We start from the raw sequence: 14309 nt of genomic DNA, 5'->3' as shown, positions 1-14309 counted from the left end.
AGACAGGCTGACCCAAATTGAATTAAATCGATTTGGATTCTCCTGAGCCTGCTTTTTCCACAGTGTACACAGTATTATCCTCCATTTCCTGTGACAGTGTCATGAGCAGTATGCATTACTCAGCTCCTTATAAAAATACTCCGGAGCTACCGTATCGATTCTTGCGCTTCAATAATTGAGCCGCCAATGCAGAACAATGACGTCCCCATTGTTCCCATTTGTTCCGTTGAAAGTGCATCTCCCTCAAGACCTGCAAATGGTGGGGAAAAGCTGCGGCCTGTAAGCGCAGAGTGAGTGACGTTCAGGATTAGATCAGCAAAATATGAATAGGCTCTGACTCAGAGGACAATCCCCAGGTCCTCGCCTGCAAACCACGCTGCCTAAGTGCTGATTAAAACCTGGATATTTTCAGGGTTCAGGTTTGGTTTCTTCCAGAAAAAAAATGTCGAAAAAAGGATGGAGAGGGGAAGAGAAAAATATAACCCCCCTGATGGTTTAAACACATTTTCAGCCGATGTTCATTTGCTCTGTTTGAAGCTGCATCTCGAGCTTGGACGTGATCCTGCACGAGGCTGTGCATGAGGTGCAAAAACGCACTGCTGGTTACGTCACAGAGAGCATCATAGGGGAGTGCATCAGATCACAGCACCTTTATGTCTCTCCAAACACACACACACACACGGAAAGCTAATTTCTAGTGTGTGCACATCTATGTCAGCCAGAACATCCAAGTGACCATTCAAGGAGCAGACTTTGGGCACGTTAGGGTTCACCGGCACATTAAGACGCCGTAATTAAAGAGTGGCGTTGAAGTGTGAAAGGAGTTGTGTTCTCAAGGCTTTCAAATGAGCCCATTTACATCGCCGTTGTTGTCACAATTTTTTCTGGACGGGGGGGGAGCTTAAGATATAAATATGTTAATGCATGTTTACCCCCCATTCACCGTAAGGGCACGGGCGCATTGAGTGTGGAGGAGCAGGAGTTGTGTGGTGGACGAGGGGCTGAATGGGGAGAGAGTTAAGGAAGAGAGGCAGAGGGAGAAGTGGGGATAAAAAAGATGGAGGGAAGGAGAAGGGGGGGGTGGGATGGAGGGGGGCGTATACATTATTAACTACGACTTCATCACATGTTCCCAGTTTCTTGGGGACTTATTATTCTGAGGCGCTTTAATGAATAACAAGAAGAGAGGGCAGAGGGAGAGAAAGCAGAAGGGTGTGATTGATGAAGCAAGTGCAGACACCGCCACCAGCTGGCCGGCTCCAGTACTGCTCCTCAAACAGGAGGACCAGGGACATATACAGTTTATAAAAATAGCTACAGAGGGCAACAACCTTTAAAGTGTCCCTGGCATTAGCATTTGACAAGGTCTCCGCCTGCCCCGCCGCATATAGATTGGGATTTGCTTTGTCAAGGATACTTGTCAAGCGGACGCATGACAGCCAGATTTCATGAGCTCTGCGCTACAGCGAGGTTGGACACCGAGGCGGGCACTCTGTAAAGCCTCCCGTTGGGTGTTTTGTGTGTGTGTGTGCGGAAGAGAGAGAAAAAAGTGTGTTTGAGTTAGAGCAAGTCTTTGTGCTCGTCTGTGTTTATGTTTGCAGGTGTGCGTGCGCCTGGTTGTGCGATTACAAAAGAAAATTGAAGGGTAAGATTTGCTGTATCAAAGGTGACCGCTGTGCTTTTTTCTTTTGTAAGAGTAGGTGGGGGTGTACCTGATCACAAGCGCCCTACTTTCTACAAGTTTGTCCTCTCACGTAAGAGAAATGGACATTTCTGTGTAATTCCCTGCCATATTACTCACTGTCCGCAGGTCATTACAAATGCAGCAAGAGAGACAGAGCAGACTTTAAACAGATGTCCATGTTTCTCGCTACCAATGACCAAATTAATACGTTGAGCTTCAAACTTGTCGTTTTGGAAGCAGCAATGGGATCCTGTAGGTGTTTGTGTGTATTATTAACATCCTGCATGTGCCTCAAATCTTAAAGGGCTTTGCTACTGGGCTTCCTCTGCACGCTGCAGGGCCTCAAGAAGAGAGAGAAAGTGATCAGGGAGAAAGGGAGGACCTTCAGCGGAAGAGAAAAAGATGATGTGATATCAGAGGTCGTCAGGTCCATTTACAGAGCGGCATGATTCAGCCCTGTGCGCTCGCTGCTGCTTCCTTTCATTTTGACTCCGAAGAGAAAGTGCAGCATGAGTAAAAGATCAATGTCAGGGAGCTCGGGAGATTTTACCTGATCCCTTCATGAGTCCAGTCCCCGGCCTGCTCTCTGCTCTTATTAACCTGAGGCTCGTCCTGACTCTAAGTCAAACATATATGTGGCAGAATTCAACACATGAACCTCAGAATGAAGTGTTGTCCTATTAAAGAATAAGTTCAATAAGTCTCTTGGTAATAAACCTTTTATTGGCGCTTAGACTACATCTGTGTGCTCCCAATAGGTTTAGATATAATGAGCAGTACAATGACACCTTTACAAACACAGCTTTTGCATACAATTTAGGTTAACCAAAAACAAGTCACAGTTATAATTTTAGATATAAAATAGATGGAGATACTAAATATACACATGTTCCATGTAATTGTATAAAAGAGAGCAAAACCTGACGTGAATATAGACACTTTATGTTAATGGAAGTAAAATTTGGGCTAAATTGGTAATTAATCTTTAAATTAAAAACTTAAACAGCTACTAGTTCGATGATTGATCGTTATAATTCAGTCTTCATGCAAAAATGGCAAACATTTCACACACTAGTTAAGAACTTATAAGAAAATAAGTATTTTTCTTTGTTACTATTTTAAGACATTCAACAGAACACCTATTTAAATAATAAAATAAGTGAACATTTCGTGATTAAAAAAACTTCTTTAACCTATAAATATAGTAATGTCGATATTAATAATAAAACCAAGCAGCACATCAAAACAAAAGTCAGCGAATCTCCAAGACTGACCAGAAGGAAATGCTACACTAAGTGGCAGAAGAGGAAGCCAAAACAGCAGGAGCGTCTCATTGAGGAAAGACAGGGTGCATTATTAAGCTTTCAGCGTGCTCTCAGTCAGCGCCTCAGCTTTGATGCCACTCCGTATCTGCAGCCACGTCGGGGGCAAAACTTAGTGAAAGTTGACGTCTCGTCAAAGCTTGAATACCAGCCTCTCTGTAATGGCTGCAAAAGTTCGACAGTCCGTCTCCCGCAAATGACCACAGTCTGGCCTGGCCCTCGTCAGCTTTATTTTGTAACTCTAACCCCATCTGCAGCTGTTTGCGCAGCCCTTTGATTTCCCGTTTTTCTTTTCAACAATCGAGCCAACTGGTACTGTGTTGCACAAAAGGCGGCTACTTGTCCCCTCTGATGTGTGACAGCTTAACTGTTTCTCTGCTTGGCCAAGACGGAGTGCAGCAAACAAGCAGCAAAGTCCCAGGGATTCAGCTGGTGACTACCGACAGCCAGACTTCATAGACGTGGCTTACCCTGTTTATTACAAGGGGTCAGAGGTCACGCAGTGCCTAATAACCTCAGGCGGGGCATGCCGTCGCGGCTGGCTGGAGAGAAAAGGCGGCGGTTAAGAAGAGCGGCTGTCGCGCTTGTTTCCTTAGAAGAAGAAAGGAAGGGAGAGATGGTGGAGTTTGAGTTTAAGAGTTTGGGGAATAGGGTGGGTGTACACCTGTAACCTGTCACTCAAAGCCTGTCATCGCCCATCTCAGCCATTCATCATGTTGGTAAAATCATTAATCTCATTCCTCCCCAGGAGCAACTGGTTGCAGATGGTATCCATCCCTGTCTTGTTCCGCTAAGCGATACCTTCATCTGTTCGTCGTTCTTACACATGCCGACATGTTACAATCTGAAATTAAAGCCTGCAGTCACTCTCGTAAGAAACCTTCTCTCTTTTGTCCCAAGGTTGTAGCAGGCACTCGCAATAAGCAGTGACATATAAATATATCAGAGGGTTCTTTAGGTGATGAAAACCACGATGAGTTCACTTTCAGCCTCAAGACTAAATCATCTATCATGTTGTCGTACAAGACCGGACAAAGAGATCACACGCGCAAACCAGAAAGCAATGGGTTTGTACGCTGGCTGCAGCAGAGGTAATCTCCACAGACCTGGCTTTATTGCCTCTCTCAGCCCTGTAATGATGTTAGGACTCTGGGCTGCTTTGGTTTGGCTCCCCAGCCAGCCTCCATTTGGCTTTGGGGAAGAAGCTGATATTGGCCAGACTGCAGTGAAACCTCCCCTAACAGGTTAATCCTCAGTTTACACTGCAGACGCACAAACACACCAAATGAAAATATGCATGTTCACACGCACACACACAATGGGATGTGTTGTTGTATACTCTCAAGATAAAGTAGTATTCCTTCACTCAGACATTCACCAGTTATATATATAATTTGTTTTCCCTTTCGTGTTAAGTTGCTTTAAAGATGAAGTCAATTATATTTTTTAAAGGTTGCACTTTTACATCGAATGCGAATATTTTTTATATCTGGTGCATCATTTAATCTCACAATTTCAGCCTGGCACATTTTGTATCTTTGAAAACTTGTAATATCAACTAAAAATGCAGCTTCTGTGGGTCTGAACGATGTTTGGCCGCACAGCATGAGTTTGAAATGAGTGACCTGCTGCTGAACTTCTGCTTGTTAAAGTGTTTAAATATGGAGGAGGGGAAAACTAACTTTTTTGTGTGTAACTTTGTTAATGATGGCCAACAACCCAAAAAAGGCCAGAGGTGATTACAGAGTTGTTCTTACCATGGAGATTGCTCAAATCTGGGCGCATGGTTACTTGGCTACTGCACAATCCAGGAGAGCGAAAGTTATGAGCACTCAAATAATCAAATATTTCTATTTGTGCTTTTTCACACACTAATAAACTGAACTTATTTTTTATTTTTGTGACCAGTTTTTTATTCCTTTTTGAAAAGGATTGCAGGTGTATGTTAAATTACTTTTCTCATTGACAATACATGGTCATACTGTTATAACAGATGAAACTAAGACATAACTTAAAGTATTGACTTGCATTATTGTGTTTTACATAACCGCTACTCATCATCTTGCCCATGGGTCTCTTTCTGAGTTACACAAAACCAGTAGATTATGTCTCAATAATTCTCTTTTCAAAGTAAGTCAGGAAAAATAAATACATAACTAAATTAATACATAAATAAATAGGTTAAACATCTAAATAACAGTTATATAAAAAGTAAATAAAATAAAAAATATAGATAAAAAGTGTATATACTGTATGTATGTATCATATCGACATACATGGTATACACATATACCCGACATACATGGTATACACATATACCCACCATACATTGTATACCCATATACCCAACATACATGGTATACCCATATACCCGACATACATGGTATACCCATATACCCGACATGCATGGTATACCCATATACCCACCATACATTGTATACCCATATACCTGACATACATGGTATACACATATACCCGACATGCATGGTATACCCATATACCCACCATACATTGTATACCCATATACCTGACATGCATGGTATACCCATATACCCGACATACATGGTATACCCATATACCCACCATACATTGTATACCCATATACCTGACATACATGGTATACACATATACCCACCATACATTGTATACCCATATACCTGACATACATGGTATACACATATACCCACCATACATGGTATACACATATACCCAACATACATGTATACATATACCCTATACCCAACATATAGACATACACAATGCATATTTTTTCCTCTCTTTTTGTTGTTTTTTTGTGTTTGATGATTTTTTTTGTACTTACATCCTCCAACACCATATTTTGTATGATTTGTATTGTCTAGCACTTGTATCATATTTTTGCACAATGAAAAATTGATTATCTAATAGGTAACAGATAAGCAAACTGATTACAGACACCAATCTAAAAGCAAACATTAACAGGTGTTTCTCAGAGATATTGGGATGAACAAATCAGCTTGTTGGCAGCATATTGTTTTGGAAGTGTGCACATCAGCTCCTCTGAAATATTTTGCAACCCACAGTTCTACATAAAAACCTGGGTACACACTTAAATCACACTCTCAGGTGTGATGGATGAATACAAAGGATAGCTGGAATAATAATTTTACAATTCACCTTCAATTTCTCTTCCAAATAACTATGTTTTAATCTGTCTTATATGCTAATGTCTTGCCCTGTAGAACGTTTTAACTTTCACCTTGTTCCCAGATCTCAGCAATTAACTTTTAGAGTACACACCTCTTATAACAGAGAGGAATAATGGGCCAAACTACATAAATAATCCTCCAGTTTTATTGAGCTGGAATTTCCTTTTAATAACACTGTGAGTTTGGGGGGACAGAGTGGGTGTAAAGGTGTTCCAGTACATGTTACTGTGGCCAAACAACATAAAATAAATGATGTAATTACTTAAAAGGCAGTACACATCCCTCTACCAAATTGCGCAGCTGCGACCATGTGTGTGTCCGTGTGTGTGTGTGTGTGTGTGTGTGTGTGTGTGTGTGTGGTCGCTCGTTCACGCGCTCTCTTCTGAATTTATCATGTCACATAAACTCATAGTTGCTAAACTCTTCAGGGGCCCTTTTTAAGAGCACTCTCTCACACACACACATGCTCACACAAAGTATAAAAACTCGCACACACCCAGCCCTGCGTCGGGGTTCAACAGTTCACATGGTCACCTTGTGAACTATACTTCAACCTCCGTGAGACATCAGTGGCCTCTCTTCTCTCCAGAGCAAAGAGAGGACTTAAATGAAATAATAAATATCCGCAGTATGGCTCCCACTTGCGCACCGGGCCGCTCTGACCCCTCTCAGGACCTCCTAAAGCAGGCAGGAAGAGCCAGCGAGCGGCGGGGAGCGGGAGGATGTCAGGGAGAGAGGGCTGCACGCTGCTCAGGTGACCCAGGAAATGCCTGCAAAAGGCTGGGGACCATCTGATTGTTGCAGCCTGGGCCCGGACGGTTCAGCAGTGGTCAACAGAAAAACCGGAGCCTTAGCTGAGCTGGGGTGAGCCAAGCTAAGCCAGGCAGCTGGCAGACATCACAGAAAATATGTTTGTGTGCTCTGGACAAAGCAGGTCAGGAGGGTTATGATCCAGGAGGGACAGAGAGAGGTGGAAGAGGCAATGAAGTCAGGAGATAAAAATGAAAATAAACTGGGGAAAGAGGCAAGAGAACGAGGACAGGAAACACAGCGAAGGCTACGAACATCAACAAGATAGAAAGTAACTTTTAAAATATATACATCCTGTTATTTTATACATTTAGAAAAAAGAAAAAAGTGTGATTCTCAACTCCATAAGATGCCTCCCAGATCTTATTACGTTATCACTCATTCTTGCAAAGTATATTATCTTTAACAAGTGATATATGTCGGCTCTTTTTTGATCCTCCAATGTGTCCTTGACCCCAAACAGGACACCGTAGGAGTGACGTCTGCAGGTCCAGATGCTGCGGCCTGTGAAAACACGGTGTGGGCGAGCCCCCTCCCCTCCGCGGGCTCGAGTTCAGGGCTGTTATAACACGAGAGGACAGCAGGATTAAGTGAGAACCTACAGCTGTGGAGTAAGTGTGTGTTTGTGTGTGTGAAGGAGAAGAAATGAAGGATACAGAAGATTAAAAGCACGGTAGATTGAATGTTTGTATGAAAGGAGGCGCATGTGTATGTGCTGTGCATGCAGTATGTATATGTACATATGAAGGGGTGTCATGGTAGTCACTGCACAAAGAAGACTGCAATTTCACCTGGCAGGTTTCAGTCATGATGTGTGGGAGTGTGAATGTAAATGTTGCTGTTAGATGAGGGCCATCAGGCTCAGGTGACCTTCACTGGATGAATACAGGTATATGTAAACGCATACAGAAAATATACATGGATGTGTGAGCATGTCTGTGTGCAAACCCACATGTCAATCGCTCCTCTATATTTAGACGGTTAATTATTACAATTAATAATATACCATCACAACGCACATACACGAGTCTACTCTCAAAGCAAAGTTCTATAGATGCGTGAGTTCAGGCAGCTAAAATAACACTCAACTTTAATAGGGTGTATCTGTAGATAGAACACGGATTCAATTAATTAGAAGAAAAATGAAAATAGAAAAATCAGTTAAACATGGCAGCTGCGTCAAATAGTCCACCACATCCTGAACTGAATCCAAACCCAGCTTTTTGCCAAAACTCATGCCAACAACCAAACATCCTACAAATTCACTTACCGAGCTGACATCAACTGACGTCCAAACATCAGAAGCAAATCACTGATGAATTGTTGCTACAAATTGAGCTCGTACAAGCGCAGGAAAACACACACTGCTCTTAACTTAACAGGAAATATTTGATCCCAGCCCTGATCAATGATAAATACAGTTTTACTTCTTCTCACAGTTATCACAGGGCCCGTCTGTTTTCTCACCGTGTCTGTCTTTTCCCCTTTCCCTCCCTCCAAGAGGCATCCGGGGACAGGCTTCAGTACGGCGCATTTCTAAACAGCCTGTCTACGGGGGGTTCGTTTGTTTTACTGTCCCAGCAGGAGGGCTGATGGGAGTCAACCGGGGTCAGGGCAGGCTGAGACTTCATAGCCGTACTTTGACAGAGGGGCGTAGCCTCTTCAGACCCCACAGATTGCTGGTTCAATAACGGCGCCAAGCACGGCTCTCGGGGAGTTTGTATACCCTTTATAGAGGACGACTTTAATCAACCATGGTTGAGCTGTTTGTGTTTTTGTTTTAAAGGAGTAGTGAGCCATTTCTTGTCTCCAGACTGTGTCGGGGTTTTCTCTTAGGTGTGTGGGGAGTGCAACGAGCCACAAACTATCCTCTGCTTGCCGTACTGAATTTGATCACGCTAGCTTATAATTTGGAGGTTAAACAGAGAACTTTCCGTGTGTCATATGGAGAATGGTAAGAGCGAAATGAGGATGTTATTAAAAATTCAAGCAGCATGCCTTTTTAGCATATATAAAGTAACTTTTTTGTGTTACGATGTATTTAGGCCAGAGTTTTTATCCACCGTCCTCGTCGTCTTGCATTGTGATGTCCCGCCCCTGGAGGATGCGTGAGAGGAGTTTACGGGCATGGCGAACAGTCTTGGCAGATGTGAGCAGCTGGGCTCTGCAGAAGGGCTACTTAAAGAGGCCTTACAGGTGCTGTAATGAGCAGGTTTTTAAAATCCCCCCGCCGCCTCGCTCCTAATCAGCCTCGGGGCTATTTTTACCAACCCCAACGGGCCCCTCCGGCTCATCCACTTTGAGTTGTTCTGAGAGGGCACGTTGTTCTCACACACAGAAATACTGTCACACAGTTAACACACTCCTGTACATGCAAATTCAGCACGCATACACAATCACACTCAGAAACACATCCACGTCTAATATGAAGCCACGGGCAAGACAGTAGTCGCACGCCTCCACCGTGTTGAGCTCACAGAGGTTTGTGTGGGGGTTTAAAGTTTTGTCTGCCGTGTTGTAAAGGAGTTAACTTCTATCTCATGAGACACTGAAATAAGGATACAACCTCAACTTCAGAAAAAGACTAAATGTAGGATGTTAAGTTAAAAATGTGATAGATTTTAGATTTAGACCTCAGAAAACCTCCTAGTGTTGCAAATTCGATGTCATTTCTGTTGTCCAGGGTTCAGGAAGTAGAAGTCACTTATTGCATAAGCTGGTAGGTAACTGGTGAATGTAGGTAGAAAGTAGAGTGGCCCTGGGGTTAAAGCACTGCTGCATGTCTTATCCTATCTGTCTCTCCCGTCACTCCCTGTAATTACCCTTATACCCCTTGTAAACTACCAAGCTGCATTAAAGTATGAAACATCCAACTATCTAACTTAAATGTTTTCATGAAAAAAAAAATCTCTTCAGATCTGCGATCAGTTTTGGAAGAATTTGTTGTTTCATGCCTCCAACTTTTTCACATCAAGGCTCATGGGTATTGTAGTCTTCAGAGCCATCAGCCAAAATAATTTCTCACACACTTAAACTCATAGCCCTAAAGTATTTTTAAATTATCAAGGGTATTCCATCTTTCTTTGTTCTCAATTATTAGTCTTCTTAGTATTCTTAAAACAGAACGTATTTACAGTGAGGAATAATCATTCATGTATTTCAGTAGATGATGTTTCCGTTTGTACAACTAGAGTACAACTTTAGAGAGAGTTGCCCTCGGTCCTAATTGAAATTAAAACCATGTACAAACATCTATTTCAACACTGGGTTAAAGCTATGGTTGCCAATTTATTTTAGATGCATCTGATTGGATGACTTACCTGCCAATCAACATACATACCTAAGTATGGCAAAGAAAGGCAGTGGGATATGTTAGGGATGACAGGGATGCAGTAGCTCATATTCATGTGTTTTGGGGGAGTGGCTTTAAAGTTTTCAGGGTTGTATATTTTCAAAACATATAATTCTAGGCTAGTTTCTCCCAATGTGTGTAAACTAGCTTTAGATAAGAGCAAAATGTAAACTTCCTGCTCAACCTTCTCAAAGACCTCAAATGCCTCCAGCCTATAAAAACCATCTTTGTCTATCTAACCCTCACACTCCTCTGTGTTTGCAGCTTGACTGACACTCTGGAGGGTCGGCAGCATGCTCGGTCGGTGCATGCGACATGTTACCACACACAAACACACAACATGACACGTGGCCGTGATCCTCCAGCTGGTGGAAAATCACGATCCTGTCACCTCCGGGGAAGCGGACGCAGCCCCCATGGAACACAGCCTTGGCAGCAGCCTGTTGGAGCTTCTTTACTTTTTCTCTGCCCGGGTTACGTCTGATTTTAAGGATGGAGATATTCACAGGCTTCTGATGACGGCCTGGTTTTTAAGCATGACACACCAAAGTGGGGTTTTATGCTCAGAGTCTGGTGCTGGCTTCATCATCGGGGCACTAGTCATCCTTATTACTCGTGTTCTGGCGTGTTTACTTCCCTTCAAAAAAATCTTTCGCTCCCCATCTGTCCCTCGGTCTGTCTGTCAGAGAAAGCCAAGTATTCGTGTCTGTGTCTTTCTTTTCTTTTCCTACTTATATCGAGAAATGTCTGAATGCACTTGGGTTTCGCAAGGACATAAGACGGAAGAGGGTTGAGATCAATTATCCATCATTGCATACATTTGAGAAGCACAGCTCAAGTTTAAAGGCAGCTTCCACCATCCAGGCAGTTTGATGTTCCTGAAAACCTCAGATGATCTGTAGAATTAAAATCTGCACGAAACCTTTGAAATGACTGCACAGCTGAGGAGCATACATTTTAAAATCAAGCTGAATTTTAACCTTTTGCACTCGTGTGCATTCCAAGTTCTGCGCTGAAGTTGAGATCTGCCTTCTTGTTGATGCTGAAAACTTTACAAACCAGGACTATAACTTCCTGCAGAGCCTATAGCCCGAGCGCATATATATTCCTCGATGACTAAAGAGAACAGAAATAGGTTAATAATCCGGTCATTCATCCTCCAGTGACGGATTCGTCCAAGTAATCGGCACCTACAGCTGATGGAGGCTCACTCCAGAACCCCAGGCTATAGCTGTTCTGACTCTATTACCCATTAGCCTGGAACGTGTCCACGTGGATTCCTGAATTACTGAGTATGTTTAACACTTACTCATCTCCAGTGTCACTCAAACACAAAGGGACAGAAACGTGATGAAGTGTATGGTGTACAATATTCAAATTTTTACTGAAACAGCAGTGAAAGGTCAAATTTATCATGTCCTCGAAAGAGTTCAATCAGCCCGACTCAGGCCACAGGAGGATTGAGGAATCTGGCTTTGGCGTTTGGTGGGCACCAACGTTCGGCCCAGATTATCTGGTAATTTGAGGGTTTTACGGATCCAATCTTAAACCTCCGGAACAGCTTGCAGACTTATCTAAATATCAAACATGTTTGAAATTTAGGATTCAATATCTGGATGGTTGTGTCGGTACATTCCGAGCCAATAAGAGACAAAGACGGAGCTGTTTAAGATGTTTCCAAGCATTGCAAAACACTGTAGCTCCTTTGGCTAACGTTAGCTAGCATGTAATCTCTATTTACAGATTCAACATAGAAATGCAGAATCTGAATGCAGGGACGTGCTCTGGTTTCCATTTGTATTATGCTTGTAGTCCAAGTAATATTGACCAATCGCGTATCAGCAGGCTGCAGCGCATGCATGAAAAACAGTCCGTGTGGAGAGCAGAAGCAGGCAGAACGCAATCCGCCGTAATGACATCCGGCTCCATCAGCATCATCTGATGATGATTTAGCTTCTTATAAATCTGTATAAACAGACATCTGCATGCTAACAGCTAACAAGCCGTACCAGATTTAACTTGAGATAAACTCCCTTGACGCAGTGTCACGAAAGCTGTTCAGCGTTCAGATTTCCCGACTTCCTCGAATGCACCAGATCGATCCGATCTACCTTCAACAAACGAGCATTATAAAGTAGTTTTCTTACAAATCTGCATCATGATGTTGAAATTTCGGCGAAGGTCAGACCTGTTAATTAAACTAAATCAGAAAAAGAACGGCTTCTTCTTCTTTATACAATGCAGCACGTGGAAAAGGAAGTGGTTTATCTCTACACGCATGTTCAGCGTTGTGCCCAGAGGCTACTTCGTCGTCAGACTATAGCCGATGGGATCTGAGATTGGCTAGCATGCTACTGCTGACAGAGAAGGAACATGTACAATGTCACCTCAAGTTCTTGCTGAGCAATAGACAACCAGAGCTGATCGCGTCTCCCCAAACATTTTCACTATAGCAGGTTGATGTCTGTCTGAGATCACTTGGGGTGGTACGTCACTCCCTGTGGCACTCAGGATAATCTAAGTTATGTCCTGTAATGAGTTAATGTCATATCTTATTATTTGTGTATATTTGAGATCTGTGTATGATCCGGTAGGATTTTATAACTCCTATAGTCTGCATTATACAGTACATTTTCTACTGAGAAGCCAACAATGTGTCAGTCCATCTCTCAGGGCTGTCTGAATGCTTCCCACTGAAGATGTAGATCTTCAAAAAGCTCAGTGATTTCCTCAAACACTCGCTGCACTGCTGAAACTTCTAGCAAACATTTCTCAGCAGGGTATCGAGCATTTCGAGGGGACTATTTTCAACTTTAAATTAAAACACATTTGGGGGTAATCATGGCAGCAGGACAGGGAGGGTGTGTCGTTGCTGATGAAGAAACATGTCGGCTAGTGCAACATTGAGGCTTATAAATGTTTTTTGGACAACAATGGAGCTTTATACCACAGAGGAATTAACTATATTAGGATGTGACTACACAGAAACACTTATTAGTCCGCCCAAATCTTTGTTGGTTTCGGTCTTCTTGTCGGATTTGTTGACAATAAGAAAAATGTGGAACATAAACAGACTTATCCTTTAATACTTTCTCATGTGTGTCATCTGCGCTGGCTTCCACTGAGCCGTAGTTTCACTGGATTACTGGCTTGAAATATTTAGCATCTACCAAAAAAACAAAGGCAGTGTTTTTAATGTATTAGCTTAATTACAAGTTTCATTGTGCGAGACATTACATTTGAAGGCTGAAATATAGCCCGTGTCCATTATGTCTGTAATTAACTGCTCCAGTGTTTTTGATGTCTTTTAAAAGGCTCTGAAGTAATTATACTGATGGGAGTATCGAGCACCATGGAACGGTTAGATAAACATGTTTGAGTAATACAGTTGATGACTTCATTTTTTTCTGTGGATATTTAAAAATAATTATTTGTGTCACCGATAGTCTTTGTGGTGAACCTAACTAGGTTTTTTAAATAACAGCATGGTTGAAAATAGTGCTGGAAGACATATAAAAATCATGATATGCATTCAGTTTAACTTTGTTTGTTTTCGGGCCTCTTTTATCTTTGCTGGATAGTGGCCACTAAAAAAAAGAAGAAGTCCTTAATCTGTAAACATGACACAGACATATCAGATACCACAGCCGCTGTCCATGTTCACACACCAGCCTAAAAATAACTAAACATAAAAAATATCTGCTGACTGTTTGGGGAGAGAGAAATCGAGTAGTTGACGGGTCCAGGCCAGAGTCAGTTCTTCTGATGCAGCACCGGAGGTGTACACGACTTTCTAACATTGGCTGTGACATAAGAGAACATTATCAGACAGCACAGTTGACGTGTGCTGGAATCTGTAAGTGCAAATACTTGTAATTCAGGCCCTGCCTCAGAAATGTAGTGGAGTAAACGTATAAAGTTACACAAGAATTAAAAAAGTACAATAATGAGCT

The sequence above is a fragment of the Semicossyphus pulcher genome, unplaced genomic scaffold, assembly GCF_022749685.1.
Source record: "Semicossyphus pulcher isolate SPU_LCO1_2020_fin unplaced genomic scaffold, fSemPul1.0.p SCAF_4, whole genome shotgun sequence".
NCBI classification, from domain to species: Eukaryota; Metazoa; Chordata; class Actinopteri; order Labriformes; family Labridae; genus Semicossyphus; species Semicossyphus pulcher.
This window is presented reverse-complemented; position numbering follows the sequence as displayed.